Genomic DNA, 17,977 nt, shown 5'->3' with positions numbered 1-17,977 from the left:
AGGCAGGACCTCAAAGCACAGGGAGGATGCCCCAGGTGTAATTTACATTCCTGTTCTGCGACTGAAATGTCCATCATGTTCCCATTCAGCCAAGGAAGTGTCAGTAGTGTTCCCATTTGTTGAAAGGCTATTTGGGAACACTTTTGCCGTTGGGAAGCCCGCGTCCCAAAGAGCCAAAAGTTTCCTAAATGGCACAAATGTTCTGGAAATGTTCTTTTCCGATCGCTTGGCCACCTGGTGGTTGTGTCGTGCAACTGTAGGGAAAAGGAAGAGAAAAAAGTCATATGAAAGTGTTCTGTACCATTATGAGAATGCTGCAAAACACTGAAATGGTAAAGCAGGCAAGTATAGTCAATAGACAGAAGATGTCTGCAAGAGTTCCGAGTTGAATACATTTTATGTTGAATGATATAAAACCATCAATATGAGAAAAATAAGTTGATAGCACGGAGGCTGAGAGCAGCCGTGTTTTCAGTCTCTTTTTTTTTTCCAGCCCTGTCCTCTGGAGATTTTGGTTTTCTCAAGATAACAAATATTATTACAACATAAGATATTTTTTTAACAGGCAGCGTTTGTGTATCTCTGATGGTCGTCCTGTTATATTGAATAGTCATCTTCAGCTAAAACAAACCAGGCTGCAGCTTCACAGAGCAATGCATTTAAATAATTTTTTAACTTTATTAGCACTTCAATTAATGATATATGCACACTGTAATCAGAGAGATAAATATTATCTCTGCTAGAGCATTCTGGAGTCATACAGCATCAGAGCAAAAGAAATGCATCCTCTAACATCCATAGAGTGAACTACTGACAATTGTCATGACTTTGATAATGATTTCTACAGGCAAGATTTTGAGAGGTCTGCAAAATCACTAATAAACTATCCATGCGGCATTAAAATGAGCTCTTCTGGATCTTCACTAAAGCTGATATGAGTGGCTGAAAGGGGGAGAGATTAACATAGATGCACACATACCACAACGTTAACAGTCTTGTCACTGAATAGGAATTGGCTGTGGCTCAGAACCAACCACAGGCAGACCAATCTGGTCTTAATCAGAGCCATGTTGTAGTAAAGCACAGGTCTGGGCCTCTGTTTCCCATTTAAGGCAGTGCAGCATTGGTTTACCTCTGCCAGAATTACAGCATTAGCCAACTTTAGTCTCCTTCATACAAGAACACTGAGACAATTCACATAATACCAACTGTTTTCATACGGTTCCCTGTTAAACTTGTTGTCTGACAAATAACGTAAGGCTGAACTAATGTTGAGCAGTGTGGGTCAAAATGCTGCATATACTGACTGCTACCAACATCATAATCAAATACCACATAGTTATGGGTTTATAGCATACATAATCTATTTTAATGCACCACGTAAAAAAAAGCAGAGGAACAGCTTTACTGTGAGATGTAACTCTTATCAAATCTGTGTGAGCCTACAAGTGCAAATCACATGGTATCAATGGCCATAATACAATATTTACATAGAGATAATCATATACATACCTAATTGTAAATGCAGCCAATGTTTTTTTTATATGGGAGGGTGACATGGTCAGTTATCAGCTCTGAATCATGTGAAAGCGCTGCTGCTGTGATATAAAGCAGAGGCCTGATAACATACAGACTGGAATTACATATGTATGTTTTCTATGATAACAAAGTGACCTCTTAATCAGCAAGTTTTATATTTTCAGATTAACATGCTGGAATAATGTTGGCCTAAATTCTCTGGTGTGAGTTATTAGTCTCCAGATATGACATATTTTAATAGATTAGAATATTTAGCCAGTGTTTGTACATGACTTTGACTGAGCCGATCGCAGAATTAAAATCAGCCCTGAGGACCTGTGCATGGGGTCGTTTTAAAGCTGGGGAACGTTGAGTGTTTGTGTTGTGGAAATACTGGGAAGATGTGGTTATGAGAGCACGTTTTGTTGTTTTCAGAGTTTACAAAAAGGTTACAATAACTAAATAAAACTGAGGGTGGATCGTGGAATTTGGGTCTCTCGAACAGCACTTCTCCCACTCCAGGGATGTAATGTGTCATAGACAGTTACTGTTAAGTTTGGGCTTATGTTTGCTTAAAACGAACGAGGTTGCATGACATGTCATTTGACCACGTCTCCAAGCAAAAGTTTTTACCTGTTCTGACTGGAAATAACCAAAGGTGCGATGAAAATCTTGCCATCGTAGCCTCTTCTTGGAGGCATCCTGTGTTGCACTTATAATATACCTACTATACCTAATCATACTATACCTCCATCACGTGTAAAGTGAGTAGTTATAGAGTGCAAGTAGATATTTAGAAATATTTGAACTTCGCTGACTGTCACATCTCTGCACATCTCTGCCAATCTTTGAATTAAGAGGGTTAAGTAGCTGCAGGCTTCACTCTGCAGTTGAAAAGTGAATGTCAGGTCTAACAAGCTCTTTGTTTTGAGAAAAGTAATGCCTTCAGTGTTGGCATATTCTGGTTGAGAATGAAATTTGCATGCACCTGAACAGAAGGTCTACCTGGTAGGACTATAAGGGGAAAGAAATCGCCTTTGCGTGACTCTAAATTAGAATAATCACAAAAGATTCAAGCTGAGAAGATCATAAAACCAATTACTCTGAAATGATTGCCTGTCACATTGATTAGTAAAGGGGGTATCCACAGCTTGGCACATAGCTGAATGATTTGTTGGCTTGTTTGGCTCATTATTTTGAGAGGATTGCTTCAATAATTAAGTGATTAAATTTTTTTAATAGTTGCACTGTGCCCTCATTCCACATAATATGCACAAAAAACACGTTATGATACAGTCTTTTCTCTCTGTTCAAGTCTTTTTTATTTGGCTAAAAAAATCTTTTCTTTCCAGTCCCTTGTGAAAACGAAAATGTCAGCCAGTCTCTGCCTCCTTCAGCTTCCTTTCAAAAGTTGAAAGTGAGATAGTAGGGCAATCACAGCAATGAGCAAGGAAGGGTGAGGCACGGTGGACAGGAAAACATGGTAGATGGGAAACCTCCGTGAGTCATGGCATGACCGGCTAATGTGTTTTTTTTAATGGTGGACCAACTGTAGGGTTAATGAACGGGTTCCCTTTTGGGCTGCAGCCAAAATTTAGACAGAGCTGGTGATGAATGGACGGAGATCCTTGAGGCCCTGTCTGTCTCGGGTATCTGTGCACTCTCTCTCATCTTTTGTCCTCTTCATTACTGTTGGTTCAACCTCAGTTACTGATGATTTCTTCTCTTAAAGACAATAAGCGGCGGCACGTGGCAGGTTTTATCTGGACAGAGTTCACAAAGCGACACAGAATAAGCAACATGTTTGCCAGGCTTGTTTGATTACAACTCTCTGTGCCCTTCAGGCTTTCTACAGTACAAAGTATATGAGTAGTGCTCGTTTATACGGCCTGTCTATAGAAGTTATTTAACTTTAAGTGTCAAAACTTAGGTGTTTTGCAAATTGCTTGCGTTGACTGACAACATAAATATGATGCCAGGATACCAAAAGCACCGTATTAAAAGCATGAATAAAAACCTGCTGTTTTAAGCACTGAAGAGCACATTCATGCACCACAAGTCAACAAGTTTGTCTCATAAAAAAATTCCAACATGTAAGACGTTTAATTGAAACTTAATGCACACTTCCACTATTACCACTGGGAAGTGGTACACAGAGCTTCTGTGAAGTTAAACCATGACTCACCATGGTCGACTGAACCAGGCTTCCAGGTGTTGGTGGTAAAAGACTCGTGGTGGCACATTTTGCAATTCAGTCAAACTGTGAACAATAAGAACCATGTGTCACGATGCTCATGGCTTCAATCCTCATTCTTAATCTCAAAATCACCCTGTGATTTCCCCATTATCTTTCTGGCCATTCCGACTACTCAGACAAGCTTTCTAATATTCTTGAGTCACGATGATGTCAAGTGAAATGTTGACACACTTTAAATCTAAAAAAATGTGGTGCATATTTAAAGGGAAGCTTAATCAGCTGTCCAGGGCTTTTCAGAGAAGTTTGAATCTTTTAACCATCACAACATTAATTTAAGTTCAACTGGCCCTCTTATTAAATTCTGCTGGGGAAGAATCATAAATTAAGGGCAACTCCACCAATTTCACATCAAAATCTGTTTAAATGTCTTAAGGAGGACGACTAAATAAGTAGTATGAAGTTTTCTATAGCTCCCGACAAAGCTGTGTACAGTTTGAGTATCTAATCTGGGGATATAGATCTATAGTCCGCTCCTCATCTCGTTTTGAGGCCAGCCACTAACCACCAAACAATTACAAACACACCCACAGACCTAACATTGGATGAGTTGCATTGTGAGTCTGCTGCATTGACTTTAACCTCTCTTTAAAGTGTGCATTATGAGTCTGACAATGTTATTGAAGTGCAATGCTCCATCGATGAAATAAATAGGGTAAACGAGGTCCAGACACAACACTGAGCCCTTGAATTATTACTGGGAGACGCCTGGAAAATATAATAATGAGTAATATCACTAAACACTGGCACAGTCTCACCACATCCAGCATAGGTAATTAGTCCCTTCTACTATAAAAAAAAATCTTACCAATGTGGTGCCTGCTCTGAAATACTTTAGTATTTATGGAGCTTTAACATATTAAAGTTTGGCAACCACTAGGTTCACATGTACAATGACTCCAGCCTCCTATAGTATTTAAGTCCTAGGTGGGAATTTAAACTCTCTCTAAGCTCCTTGACAGTGACACAGTCACAACACATGACATCCTGTCTTTTCCTTCACACTCCACTTCATGCAGCGCAGTACAACGAGCAGTTCCAGTACGTTCCTACTCTCTTGCCTCCAACAACATTTGTTTTTACGGCTAATGATAATAATTAAAAGCGACTGTTTACTTAATATTTTGCATGTGAGTGAATGTGTCACTGTGTTCCGTTCATGCTGGTGTGCATAGGCCTTCGTCTGTGCCCGGACAGACGTGAATCTATTACATCAACATGGAGCTCAGAGTCCGCAGAGAGACAGGGGCATAAATAATTCAGTATTTTCAAAAAATATTTGCAGTTCTTCTGGATCACGTGCTGAGAAATGAGACAAGCTCTCTGTCTCTTTGTTCTAGTGTCTGTAATGATGGGAGAGGATGGAAGAATACAGCAAGTGTGTTTACCTTTCAGAAAACATTCTGCGGCATCTCTGAATGTTTGGCAATGCAACATATTCAGTGAATGTCGAGGGCATTTTAAACCTTACATTATTTTTGGTAAAAAACCTGCAAGTTAATCTGATAATTTAGTCTACTGGCAGTAAGGAACCCACTCAAGGGGTTTGGGATGCTGTCCAAATTCCATTTTTGTATGTATCATCTCTCCCCACTTTCTGTCGAATTTTGACTGTGTACTGTGAAAAAAAGTCAAAATGTAAAATATGTTTTGTATTATTATATGATGGTAGTGTCTCTCTTCAACTGTCTCTACATGTTCTCCAATATCTGAGTCACCTTCACATGCACTGACAGTCATTGGCTAACAGCACAACAGAATAAAATATGCCCATAGCATGTTTCATGTACAGTTGGTGGGCAAATGTTAAAACGATTGGGGCTGAGTGGAAGTTGTGACACGGAGGCAGCTGAGTTCTGTCATCTTGCCTGTAAAGGCACCAGACAGAGTCATGGTCAGTGCCACATGTTCGACTGCAAACACACATTAAACATTACAGTGGGTCATAGGTAACAATATGGTATCACTTTAGCTAATGTGCTGCAAATTAAACATCCATAGTCATGAGGGATTCAGATATATTCCCCGGCCAGTGACATCATCTCTTCCTGTCTCCGCTGCCAGCCCCCTGACCTTGTACAGTGCATGTTGTAAGTGAATACTCCCTCTAAATGGAGTGTCAAACACTTGGCCCTCTCCAGGCTTCATAATGGGACTCTATGGCTTGATGTAGGTGATATCTTTGTCAATACCTATGGCAGAAACACAGGAGATATTCCTGCCTGAGCTGTGTGTCATACTCCTGATGAGGGCAGAGCGTGTAAAACAGGCGTGTTATTGTAAATCCCTCTGCTAAGATGTCAAGCCGGCAATATGGTTCATATTTACAATTTATAACTCATGGTCAAACTGTTTGATTGGGTTTATGGAGTCATTTTCCTCAACAATCGAGGCTAACTTCTTGCATATGGCATTCAGTTCTTCATTTTTTTTTTTGTCATAGTTTAGATTTCTTTCTTTTGTTCTATTGTCAAAAGTGGAGTAGAAAAATCTGCAGCTGTGTTTCTGCTCGATATGTGCAGCATTTTCTGTGTTATATTTAAAGTGGGGTGTGTTTTTAACAAGTCAAGAAACTACCAAGGTTATAGATTGAATTACAAGATGATTTATTGTGGTAAAGAATCCCAAAGAGGCCAGGCTGAACAGTAAGATGAGTGAAGTACTAAGCAGTTTTTCAAGCCTTTGTCTTGGACAGATGTTTGCCATAAATGTTGACAATGTTGCAATATTGTGAAAAAGCTCAGATTATGACACTATAAAGAACTAAATCCATGAAAATTTGTATCAGTGACTTTCAGATGTTTAATCTCTGAAGAGAAAGATGTTTAATGTGGTGTTAACTTTATATAAAGTGCCAATAGCCTTTTTTCTTTTTTTGGTTGGGGGCAACAGAAACAACTTGTGAACATAACATCGACATATTACAACCTTTTAAGCTGCTATGGCAAATTTATGAGCACACAGTTGCGTACTTGCACATCCAGCAATCTGTGTTTCTGGTCATCTGATTAATTTAAGTCCAATATTCACTTTCTTTTAGCTCTGCTTTTGGTTTTTCAAGGAAATTTCTAGCTCTTCAGCTGGTGTATACTTGGCAATTTGGTGCTCAGAAGGTAGTATACAGTTTGGTTTTATTGTAAAAATGATAGAATAAGAGCAGTGAGAAGGAACCAAAAGAGAGGAGTTGCAGCAAGAAAGCAAAACAATAAACTGAAACTCATTGTAAACCACTGTAAATTGGTGGAATTTCCATTTAATATCCCTCCTTGAAGAGGTGTAAATCCAAACCGATCACAGTTTATCCCTAGAAAAAGAGCGACATTCAAATATTTCAGCCCCTTTTTTCTAGAATTTGGGGTAGTGTTCGTTTAAGAGTCATTGGGAATCCCAGCGACCTCTACATGAATCTCTTTCATTACACCAACAGAGGAAAAACATGATTGAATTAAACAGTGATGGAGGCAGTGCACCATTTCTGACAGAGCAGTTAGGTCATGGTTTTGGCTTGAAGTCTGCTGAGACCACCGCTGATAATGAACCTCTATCTCTGAATATATAAAGCAAAGATTCAAGTCTCCATTGGTTTGTCATGCTTGACAAATATCGGTCAAAAAAATTACTCACGTAGTAAATATGGAGCCCAATGATAGAGATAGTCTGTCAGACCCACATGAGCAATGATGGCTGCAGAAAAGTTTTAATCAAGTGCTAAAAGCCGGGTCCTATCGAGCTGTATACAGTGTATATTTCCAATCAGTGTGGCTAAACATAGAAAATATAGAGAAATTAAGTCAAACTTGAAGTTTACTCTACTCATTTCTACTTGCTTTTTTTTTTTTTTTTTTTTTTTTTTTTTACCAGGTAACAAAAAGGTGACACAAACACAAATAGAGAAACCTCCTTAATTTATAACAAGATGGTTTTGCTGGTTGCCTTGAATTGACTAGTCCAGTGAATTAAAAAATTGCAGCTACTATCCTAGCTTGACTCATTAACAAGTTCCTGCTGATAATGACCCTGATGAAGACCTATGTACGTCGCAATCAAGTGGCAACCAACAGTGACATCACCCATTGGTTTGTGAACTGCCGTTATGAGGCCTTGAGTTAGAAACTTGGCTGTCACCATCTTGCTAGTTCACAGCGGTTTGGAGCCAGAAGTGACCATGTTTGGACGAGCCAGGGAGGAGTGAGCGGTAGATCTGACTCGATCTGTTTGGAAACCCGAAGACACTACACTCCACCCACCTATAGCACAAGTCTAACTGTGCCACAGGCCTGTCAATCAAACAGATACAGCCCTAAACATATCATCGAATTAATGCCGGGACTATTTTCAGATGGACCGCGAGAAAACTAATAAGAAGGAGTGACTTTAGCGCATGACACCATAATGACTTTTGGAAAATATGTATTGACTTGGTACTTTATGAGAGAAGTTGAATGGGAGTCTATGGAGCCAGAGCCTTCATGCAGGCAACCCCTAGTGGCTTTTGGTGGTGTTGCACCAAGTCACTTCTGCATCAGCCTCAGTTTTCAGACCTGAAAGCCCCATCCACCTGTATATACAGTTTATGGTTTTTTTCCAGCATTGTATCTAGTATTCTGGCCACCGATTCATTCACATCAGTGAGGCTAAACTCAATACTAGAAACACCTGCCAGTAAAATGCAATTCAAATCAGCAGCACCACAAACTACGGACACCACAGCACCATAAAGTTGAATCAACACCTCCAAAACAGTTCCAACAAAAACTAAACATTATAACCTTCATTTATTGAAGGACTGGTGTAGTAAACTGTGTTAGCTTCAGCTATGAATGTAATAAACTGGTAGTCAGGCCAAAACTCAAGACCTGGTCCTGTATGTCTGCCTGTTGCTGTTTGTTAATGTTCCTTTTCTTATCCCCTCTGTAATGTTCCTCCAAAGTCTCCGCAGATCATCAGAGCAAATTTTTGAATCCATCCACCAAAGTCAAAATAAACTCTCCAAGAAACCAAACAATGAGAGCAATAAGAGGAAAACATCTCCATGGACACTGTTGCCCATCAGAATTGCCTCAAAACAACATCTCTGAATCTACATGTAACACTTTACGTCAAACCAAAGTTTCCACCCAGCGAAGGCACCCTGTCACCGTCTGTGATTAATGGCACAGCCGAGCCGACAGCTCAGATAGTCTATAAAAAGAATACAGTAACTTCATTAGTTGTATTTTTCCTCCTGCTTCTAAGAAACAGCCATCAGTGCTGTTCATAGTTTCAGCATTTAGGTCACAGCTTTAGCTGCCAAAATGTCTCAGCTCAAAGTTTATATCACGGCTGCTCGATTGTGCCTCATTCTATGTATGGTCAGGACATATTGCAGGTATGCACCACAAGCAGAGCTCATAAATTCTGCTGCCAATGTCTGAGTGGCAGCTCGGGCCAGTTGTCTCATGTCTCTCTCTCTCCACTCATTCTTTTTGCTTTCCTGCTCTCTCTGCAAAGTGATTAAATTCTCCTCTCATTTTTGGGATATAATTCAAAGATCAGACGTTTTGCGGTCATGAATGCGGCATGCTCTGGTAACACACATTTATCGTACACATTTCCGCACTGCACACGCATCCATGTGGAGAAGACAAGTGAGTTTTATGCACTCAGTTTAAAGTACAGACTATCACACAGGAAAGAGATAATGATGATTGCTGCATTAAGCCATCCGACAAGCTATGAATCCAGACTGTCAGGCACGAATTTAACCTAGTTTTTAATCACAGCATTAGTCACGTGCCTTTGGCCTCCTCGGAAAGAGAAACAATTTATCATCTCTTGACAAATAACAGCAAATAGGCTTAATATACCATTTATGTCTACAAGGCAGATTTGTTACTCAGTGATCGACATTCACTTTTACTGACTAACCTGTTGGGGATTCATTATTCTGAGATTTTTCTACATTTAAACATATTCAAAAACACTAACAGAGGCACTGATTAGAGGTTTTTAAGGCAAATTCAAACTGTAATTTCTTTACTTCAATGTTGCCTCATTTGTTTCTTTGTCTCAGGTCAGGTTTTAGAATATAAAAGTCACCTCTTTATTTATGTGATCACGGCACCAAAAAATGCTGCTCTCTTTCCTTTCTTTCAATGTGTCCTCTCACTTCGTTGGCAGATGCTGCAGAAAACTCAGCACTGTTGAGGCAACACATCCGTGTCACGGTAATGACTGTAATTGCTGTGTTTGCGATACTGTAGTCATCGCACAGGTGAGTGATGTTATCCTCACACACAGACACGGCAGAATCCTTTCACTCCAATAGTCACATGCTGTCTGGCTCAAACATAAAGAAGTTAAGAGGCCTGTAAGAGGGGTGTCCACAAAAAAAAACAGGGGGTGGAACCGAGACTCCGAAAAACATTTCCATTTAAGTCAGTTTTATTGAAATTCAGTTAGACTTTTAGGCCTTCAGCTAAAGCTATACTTTTTTATTTCACTCAGTTATCCAAATCTACTTAGACTGTTGCTTCAACTGTGCGTGCAAATGTAACAACTTCATTGTATTTTAGGCAGTTTTAAAAGATATGATAGTTGTCCACTGCCACAAAACAGAGTAACCACAACATGCTGTGGGTCTGTTGAGGTACAGCACGGTTAAGGGCCACAGCTTTTGCTAACGGCAAATCTTTTGACACTTCTCCTGAACAAATCCGCTTTAATTTACTAGATAACTTCTCAAAATTTGCCATTCTAACCTTTCCTGATTGAACATCCCGATGAATGTGCAGGAAACTTGGACCTGTGAGCAATGAAAGAGTACACAGTGGAAATAAATGTAGGTGAAAAAAGTTAAATGATTTTTAAGTAAATGAATTCTGCTAAATTACTTTTAAAATGTCACTTAAAATGTCTTCTGGCTCTTGAAGCAGCACATTAAACTATAAAAAAGTTTCAGTTTTTAATAATGTTGCACGGATACGATGCACTGATGTGTTTTGAGCTTGAACATCAACTGACTGATGACAAAAGAAGGTCAAAGTTATGATTACATGTGTTTTATCCATGCCACTGTATAGTTTGGGCAGCAGTAACTAAACCTATTTACTCGTGACAGAATAGAAGATCACTGTTAAGACTGAGGATACAAGTAAAATGTTGGTAAGCTTGCAGGCTGGCACACATACTGTATTTCCACAGCAAATGTTTTAAAGTAACTGATGCAGGCGCTCCTTCTGTGTGCCCTCTGTCTCCAAGATAGCAAATAGGACTAAAGCTGCGGTAGTCCTGCTCTGACCTTTTGTATCAAGAGTTTCTCAACTCAGCAACATTTTTATTGTTTACTTCAGCATATTTATTTTATCAAAAGTAAAATCTCATCATATTTTTCTCACAGCAAGTTAAGACAACAATAAAACAGAAATCTACTCTGCCAACTAAAATGTCTCGGGCCGAGCGGGCTGTTTTGCAGAAATTATGCATTTGCTGTATGTGAGTAATGTGTTCAGACGTGGCTCTCTGGATCCGATACGCTGAGACTCTGTGTGACTGTGTAACATCATGTGTGACGGCCCTGCCACCTGCCCACTGCAGCAGTGGCATTTAGATGACATTAATCACGGCGATAAGAAGCTGACACATGCAGGTCATGTGGTTCATGTGCAAGTCCAAACAGTCAGCAGCAGTGAACAGCCTGTAACACTGTTACTGTTTAAAGTTAAAGAGATGATAGTGCTTCAGGACTAGTTAAGGTTACATACATAGTACTGCTGTGGCTGATCAGTTGGCCATAAGGGCCAAAGACATTCTTGACCATCTTAGTGCCAAGTGAAGACTGCATTCAAAAAAAATGATATCAAGTTTAAAGTAGAACATGTGTATCCAGAGGATCACTGGTAACCGTGGATGTGGATTATGATACGGAGTTATCGTATCTCAGAATGGCCTATTTTTTGTCACTTGTAAAATTTACTGCCATATACTGGATTTTAAGATGTATGGCATTTAGCAGGCCTGTCTATTTCACAATGTTAAGTCATTTGTAAATCTGCCACATGATTTGGAGCCACTTTAAATCTTCCTTTGCTCATGCTACAGCCTTCCACCAAGTTTCATGAAAATGGTCCTGGTAAATGTTTCTGTAATCCTTCTGACAAATTGCACCGATAACATAATTTCCCAGGAGGAGGTAATTAGAAAGCAACTAGAATGTGAGCAGGATAGAAAGATAAAGAGCGATACACAGTTTATGAGCTGTTGATGAAGTCAGAACAGTCCATGGTCTGCACTAATATTATGTGCGGTCAGTACAGTTTTATGTCTCTTCACGTGATACTGGCGGTCTGGTTGAAAACAGTTACAAACAAACTTCTGGGTATTTACTGTCATACAAAAAAAAAGACCTGAATGATTCTTTTGATTTTCCTCTCATGTTTTTTTTTACTATTGTAAATACAATTTCTGGGATCACTGTGTTTGTTTTGTTTTTTTGGACATTTCAGTCACTATGAAAAAGTGTTGTTACACAAATCACTATGTACAATATTACGCATCAAACCTGACTATTGACTGATGACATACAGTAAAAGAGGCATAATTTATGATGTGATGATTGTTACTCATAACCTCAGTGCTGTGAAATGTGGGTGACATGTATTCCTTGTGCTGCAATAAAACAATGCCTGCTTAAACAAGCATGTTCACACAGACATCTGGTGGTCTCATACTATGTGAATGCTAAAGATTTACTTTAAATAGTTGTAGAGTATTTCTCACTTGTCTGCGTTAATGTTTTGTAATTCTCACCATGTTCCTGAAGGCTGTGTCAATGTTTTGTTTCTCTGCTGTCGACTCAATTCGAGCAGCGGCTCATCATTCACTCTGAAAGTGACGACAGCTCCAAGTGTGCTCTTCATCAGACTGGCCAGCATCCATCTGTGCCCCTCTGATGATGAAACAATGAACCATTTCCTGCTGGGACGTGAGACATCCTATTTTAATCTTTGATTAAGTGCATTTACCTGCATGTAAACTGCATGATATGATTATATAATTTAAGTCCTCATTGTGTGAATACAAACAAAGCTGGATTTACATGTTCATGGCCTGGTCAGGATATCAGTAACCTGCCATCTCGCAGCATGGTGCACCTCTTTGACCCCTTTGTGATATTTTAAATTCCTCTGTGTTCATACCCTGTAAAGCAAATAGGTTAACAGAACATCATGAATCATTTTTAAACGAGACTTTCCACTGTGAGTAATTACTCGCTATCAGATGTCAGCATCTGCCTCCTTGTGCCTGAAAAACTCTGCATTTGAGCGTAGTTTCCTGTATCTGGTACAATTATGGTCTCAGTCGTCGTGAACTGCAACACAGTTCACTTGGAAAAGGACCAAGAGCTACGTATCCAGGTGGTGTGGATACAGATTGATTGGCATTTGTAGCACCTGACCAAATGAGGAGAGCCAAGGGCGAGACTAATATAAACATGCTTGGGTGAAAATGGCCTAAGACTCAAACACACGCACACGCAGATAGTACACACTCGCTGACGGAGTGTTGAATGAAGTGCTAAACAAAGCAAATTGCACTCCTCCTTATCGTCACGTCACCCAAATCAGACTGCACCCAATCGCAAAGGGGCTGATAGATGTGAACGCTGCAAGCAGAGGTTGCATCAGGTTTTCAGTGTGGACATTTAGAAGTGTAAAATGCTATCTGATCGGACAAGATGATAGATGAGCCGGCTGTCTAATTGGACTCTTCTGATGATGTCAGCAGGAGAATGAGATGATTTCCGCGTCATAATTGCCTCCATCTGGTCACTCGGTCCTGATGTTGTGGTGATGACAGAGATGGACTCATCATCAGGGTGCTCGGTTGGGTGATTCTCTGCTAAACGGGGAGCTGAATGACCTCAGATTGCATGATGGGGGTTCCTGTTGCTGGGATGTAGTGTGACACTTACATCAGCTAAGATTTAACGCCTGCTAGAGGCTTGACCCATGCATGACTCTGGATGGATTACAGTGTTGGCAATGGTCGTATCTCTGCTATATAAGTGTCTGCCACCGAATCTGGTGAGACAAGGAAAAGGGCAGGAGGTTGAAAAGTACAAGGGATAAGGGGACTATATGTAGCAGCCGGTTCGTGTTGAGCTTTTGAGGAGATTTACAGAAAAATTATTTTATACTCAACATAAATATAAACACAACACGTTTTTTTTTTTACCCCATTTTTTCCATAGGTTGATGTAAAATATTTAAGACTTCTTTTATGCACACAAAAGATTTATACCTCTAGAATTGTGTTCATAAATTTGTTAAAAACCTGTGTTAGTGACAAGACAACAAATCCATCTACCTGACATGTGTGGATGGATGTGCACATCAAGATGCTGATTTAACTTCTGAAAAACAGTAGCGAAAACAAAACTGTTGTGTTTATATTTTTGTTACGTGTTCTTCAAATGAGTGTAAGTTGTTTCCTAACAGTGTCATATGCTGGTTCCCAACAGTACAATATGACATTTTCTAACAGTTTCCTAACTGTTATAATTATATACAGTGCATCCGGAAAGTATTCACAGCGCTTCACTTTTTCCACATTTTTTTATATTACAGCCTTATTCCAAAATGGATTAAATTAATTTTTTCCCTCAAAATTCTACACGCAATACCCCATAATGACAACGTGAAATACATTTTTTTGAAATTTTTGCAAATCTATTAAAAATCAAAAACGAAAAAAAAAAATCACATGTACATAAGTATTCACAGCCTTTGCCATTACACTCAAAATTGAGCTCAGGTGCATCCTGTTTCCACTGATCATCCTTGAGATGTTTCTACAACTTTTGATTGGAGTCCACCTGTGGTAAATTCAGTTGATTGGACATGATTTGGAAAGACACACACCGTCTTTATAAGGTCCCACAGTTGACAGTGCATGTCAGAGCACAAACCAAGCCATGAAGTCCAAAGAATTGTCTGTAGACCTCTGAGACAGGATTGTATCAAGCCACAGATCTGGGGAAGGGTACAGAAAAATTTCTGCAGCATTGAAGGTCCCAATGAGCACAGTGGTCTCCATCATCCGTAAATGGAAGAAGTTTGGAACCACCAGGACTTTTCCTAGAGTTGGCCGCCCGGCCAAACTGAGCGATCAGGGGAGAAGGGCCTTAGTCAGGGAGGTGACCAAGAACCCGATGGTCACTCTGACAGAGCTCTGGCATTGTTCTATGAAGAGAGGAGAACCTTCCAGAAAGACAACCATCTCTGCAGCACTCCACCAAGCAGGCCTGTATGGTAGAGTGGCCAGACGGAAGCCACTCCTCAGTAAAAGGCTCATGACAGCCCACCTGGAGTTTACCAAAAGGCACCTGAAGGACTCTCAGACCATGAGAAACTAAATTCTCTGGTCTGATGAAACAAAGATTGAACTCTTTGGCCTGAATGCCAAGCGTCATGTCTGGAGGAAACCAGGCACCGCTCATCACCAGGCCAATACCATCTCTACGGTGAAGCATGGTGGTGGCAACATCATGCTGTGGGGATGTTTTTCAGCGGCAGGAACTGGGAGACTAGTCAGGATGGAGGGAAAGATGAATGCAGCAATGTACAGAGACATCCTTGATGAAAACCTTCTCCAGAGCGCTCTGGACCTCAGACTGGGGCGAAGGTTCATCTTCCAACAGGACAACGACCCGAAGCACACAGCCAAGATAACAAAGGAATGGCCTCGGGACAACTCTGAATGTCTTTGAGAGGCCCAGGCAGAGCCCAGACTTGAATCTGATTGAACATCTCTGGAGAGATCTGAAAATGGCTGTGCACCGACGCTCCCCATCCAACCTGATGGAGCTTGAGAGGTCCTGCAAAGAAGAATGGGAGAAACTGCCCAAGAATAGGTGTGTCAAGCTTATAGCATCATACTCAAAAAGACTTGAGGCTGTAATTTCTGCCAAAGGTGCTTCAACAAAGTATTGAGCAAAGGCTGTGAATACTTATGTATGTGTTATATTTTCGTTCTTTATTTTTAATAGATTTGCAAAAAATTTAAACAAACTATTTTCACTTTGTCATTATGGGATATTGCGTGTAGAATTTTGAGGAACAAAATTAATTTAATCCATTTTGGAATAAGGCTATAACATAACAAAATGTGTAAAAAGTGAAGCGCTGTGAATACTTTCCAGATGCACTGTATGATTATAATTATAATGATGCTATTCTCTTTTGCATAAAGGCAGTATAGCGCCTGGATTATTAGGCAAAGGACCATGTTAAAATGCAATTAGCAACAAGGCATCAGAATTCACTGGGTTGAGCTTTATGTTGTGTAAAATGAACAAGAAGGTTCTAATATGATATGAAATGTACTGCAAAAGACCTCAAATCTATTTCTTTTCTTTTTTTTTTCACAACGTATGTGTCGGTATACAATGTGTGTGTCGTGTCAAAGTACTTCTGGCATGAAGTGAAACATTGACCTCATCATTCAAGTTACATCAGTATGCCTGACAAAAGTTCAACACAAAACATCTGACAGCTAAAGTGACACAGGCACGCACGCACGCACACACACGCACGCACGCATACACACACACACACACACACACACACACACACACACACACACACACACACACACACACACACACACACACACACACACACACACACACACACACACACACACACACACACACACACATTTATCACTGAAGGGAAGAAACTTGGCAGGAAATAGGATTGTCTCGTTTTCATGTCCTTGTATCTGAAATCCTATCTCTGACATCACGGAGAAATTACCTTCTGATTTATGCTGAGTTCACAGCCTCCCTGCAGAACATGTGTGACTTAAACACTTGCACAATCAAAAGATTCTGAATCTCACTTTAAATAAGCTCAAGTACTCACAGTGGACACAAGACTAACACTGCCGATCCTTCAAACACAGTGATCTGACCACTTCTTTGCATGACCTCCTCACCCAGCTTTTTCCTGTGTCCCCCTTGTCTTTCAGTCTGTTTTTTTCTCCTGACTGCACACTGATGGATAGTCCCTCCATATGTTACAGTACTGCAGTGTTTATGTAAGGCGCCGCTCTTGATTCAGTGTTGTTTCAACCCTCCAGGGAGGAGAAGCCTCTCCCTTTTGTGTCGAGGGTCGTTGTGAGTCATGGGAAGGGGCCTGCTAGTAACATGCGACAAGGTTCTGAATAACACATCTGATGTGACACTGCTGTGCAGCATTTTGTGATACAAAACATGTGTGATTATGTACCTTTGTCTATTTGTGTGTGCGTACACATATGCTATTCCTATGTTCTTTTTTTTTTCTGTTTGAAAATAAGAGGAGAAAACACATTAGAGCATTATAAGTGTTCCCATGCTATCATGACGTAATTATACCTCAATGACTTAATTAAACCACTTGAGAAAATGCTCAGTGTCTTCACTTTAAATGTTCTGCCACATATGACTGCTAATAACTAGGCCGTGCCCCACTTCTCCAGCAGCAATAAAGTTACTATGTATAATTTTCTGTATTCATTGAAATCTTCAGTGTCCAAACGTTATTTCTTTGAGATGACTCTCTACAGTATGAGTCTACTGAGGGTTAAATGCCTTTTACTGTAAGACAAACTTACAGTATCACCACACTACAAGTATGAAAACATCAGTCGTTGTGTGCTTGTCCTGTGGCCAACCTTTCCTCAGAGTGACAGACAAAACCATCACAAAGCAACACTGGCGGCCTTAATAATGCTGCTGTCTGCTTGACATGTTAAACAGTTTCTCATGTCAGCCTCCTCATGGCCTCATAAACTTAACAGCCCAACTCTGTCTCATCACTAAATATGCAAACAGCTGCTAATGAAGCAGTTGGTAAATTAAATCAGTTTCTCTCCACTTGGAAAGAAGTCTGAATTATAGACCCCTGCAGAAGAAAATGAATTCTTTAACCTTGTTAGTATGTGTATTCGGTGTTTTTATAAGTGGGAAGACAAGTCAAGAGTATAATTGGAAGTCAACATTATGAGTGAGCATTTCCACTTCAGAACTGCAATGCCAGTAACAGTCTTAAAAACACAGATTCAGACAGCCAGGGTTTCATACGCCACATGCCGAAGGACCCAATCCCTACAACTTCCTGGGTGGGGCTTTCCTTATCATCGAGCTGCCAGCTCAAGCTCCAGGTGAGCGGCAGAGAGCTG

This window comes from Brachyistius frenatus, unplaced genomic scaffold (assembly GCF_029030835.1).
Source record: "Brachyistius frenatus isolate BFR_SWC_R1_liver_20210118 unplaced genomic scaffold, ASM2903083v1 Contig_5, whole genome shotgun sequence".
Taxonomy (NCBI): Eukaryota; Metazoa; Chordata; class Actinopteri; family Embiotocidae; genus Brachyistius; species Brachyistius frenatus.
This window is presented reverse-complemented; position numbering follows the sequence as displayed.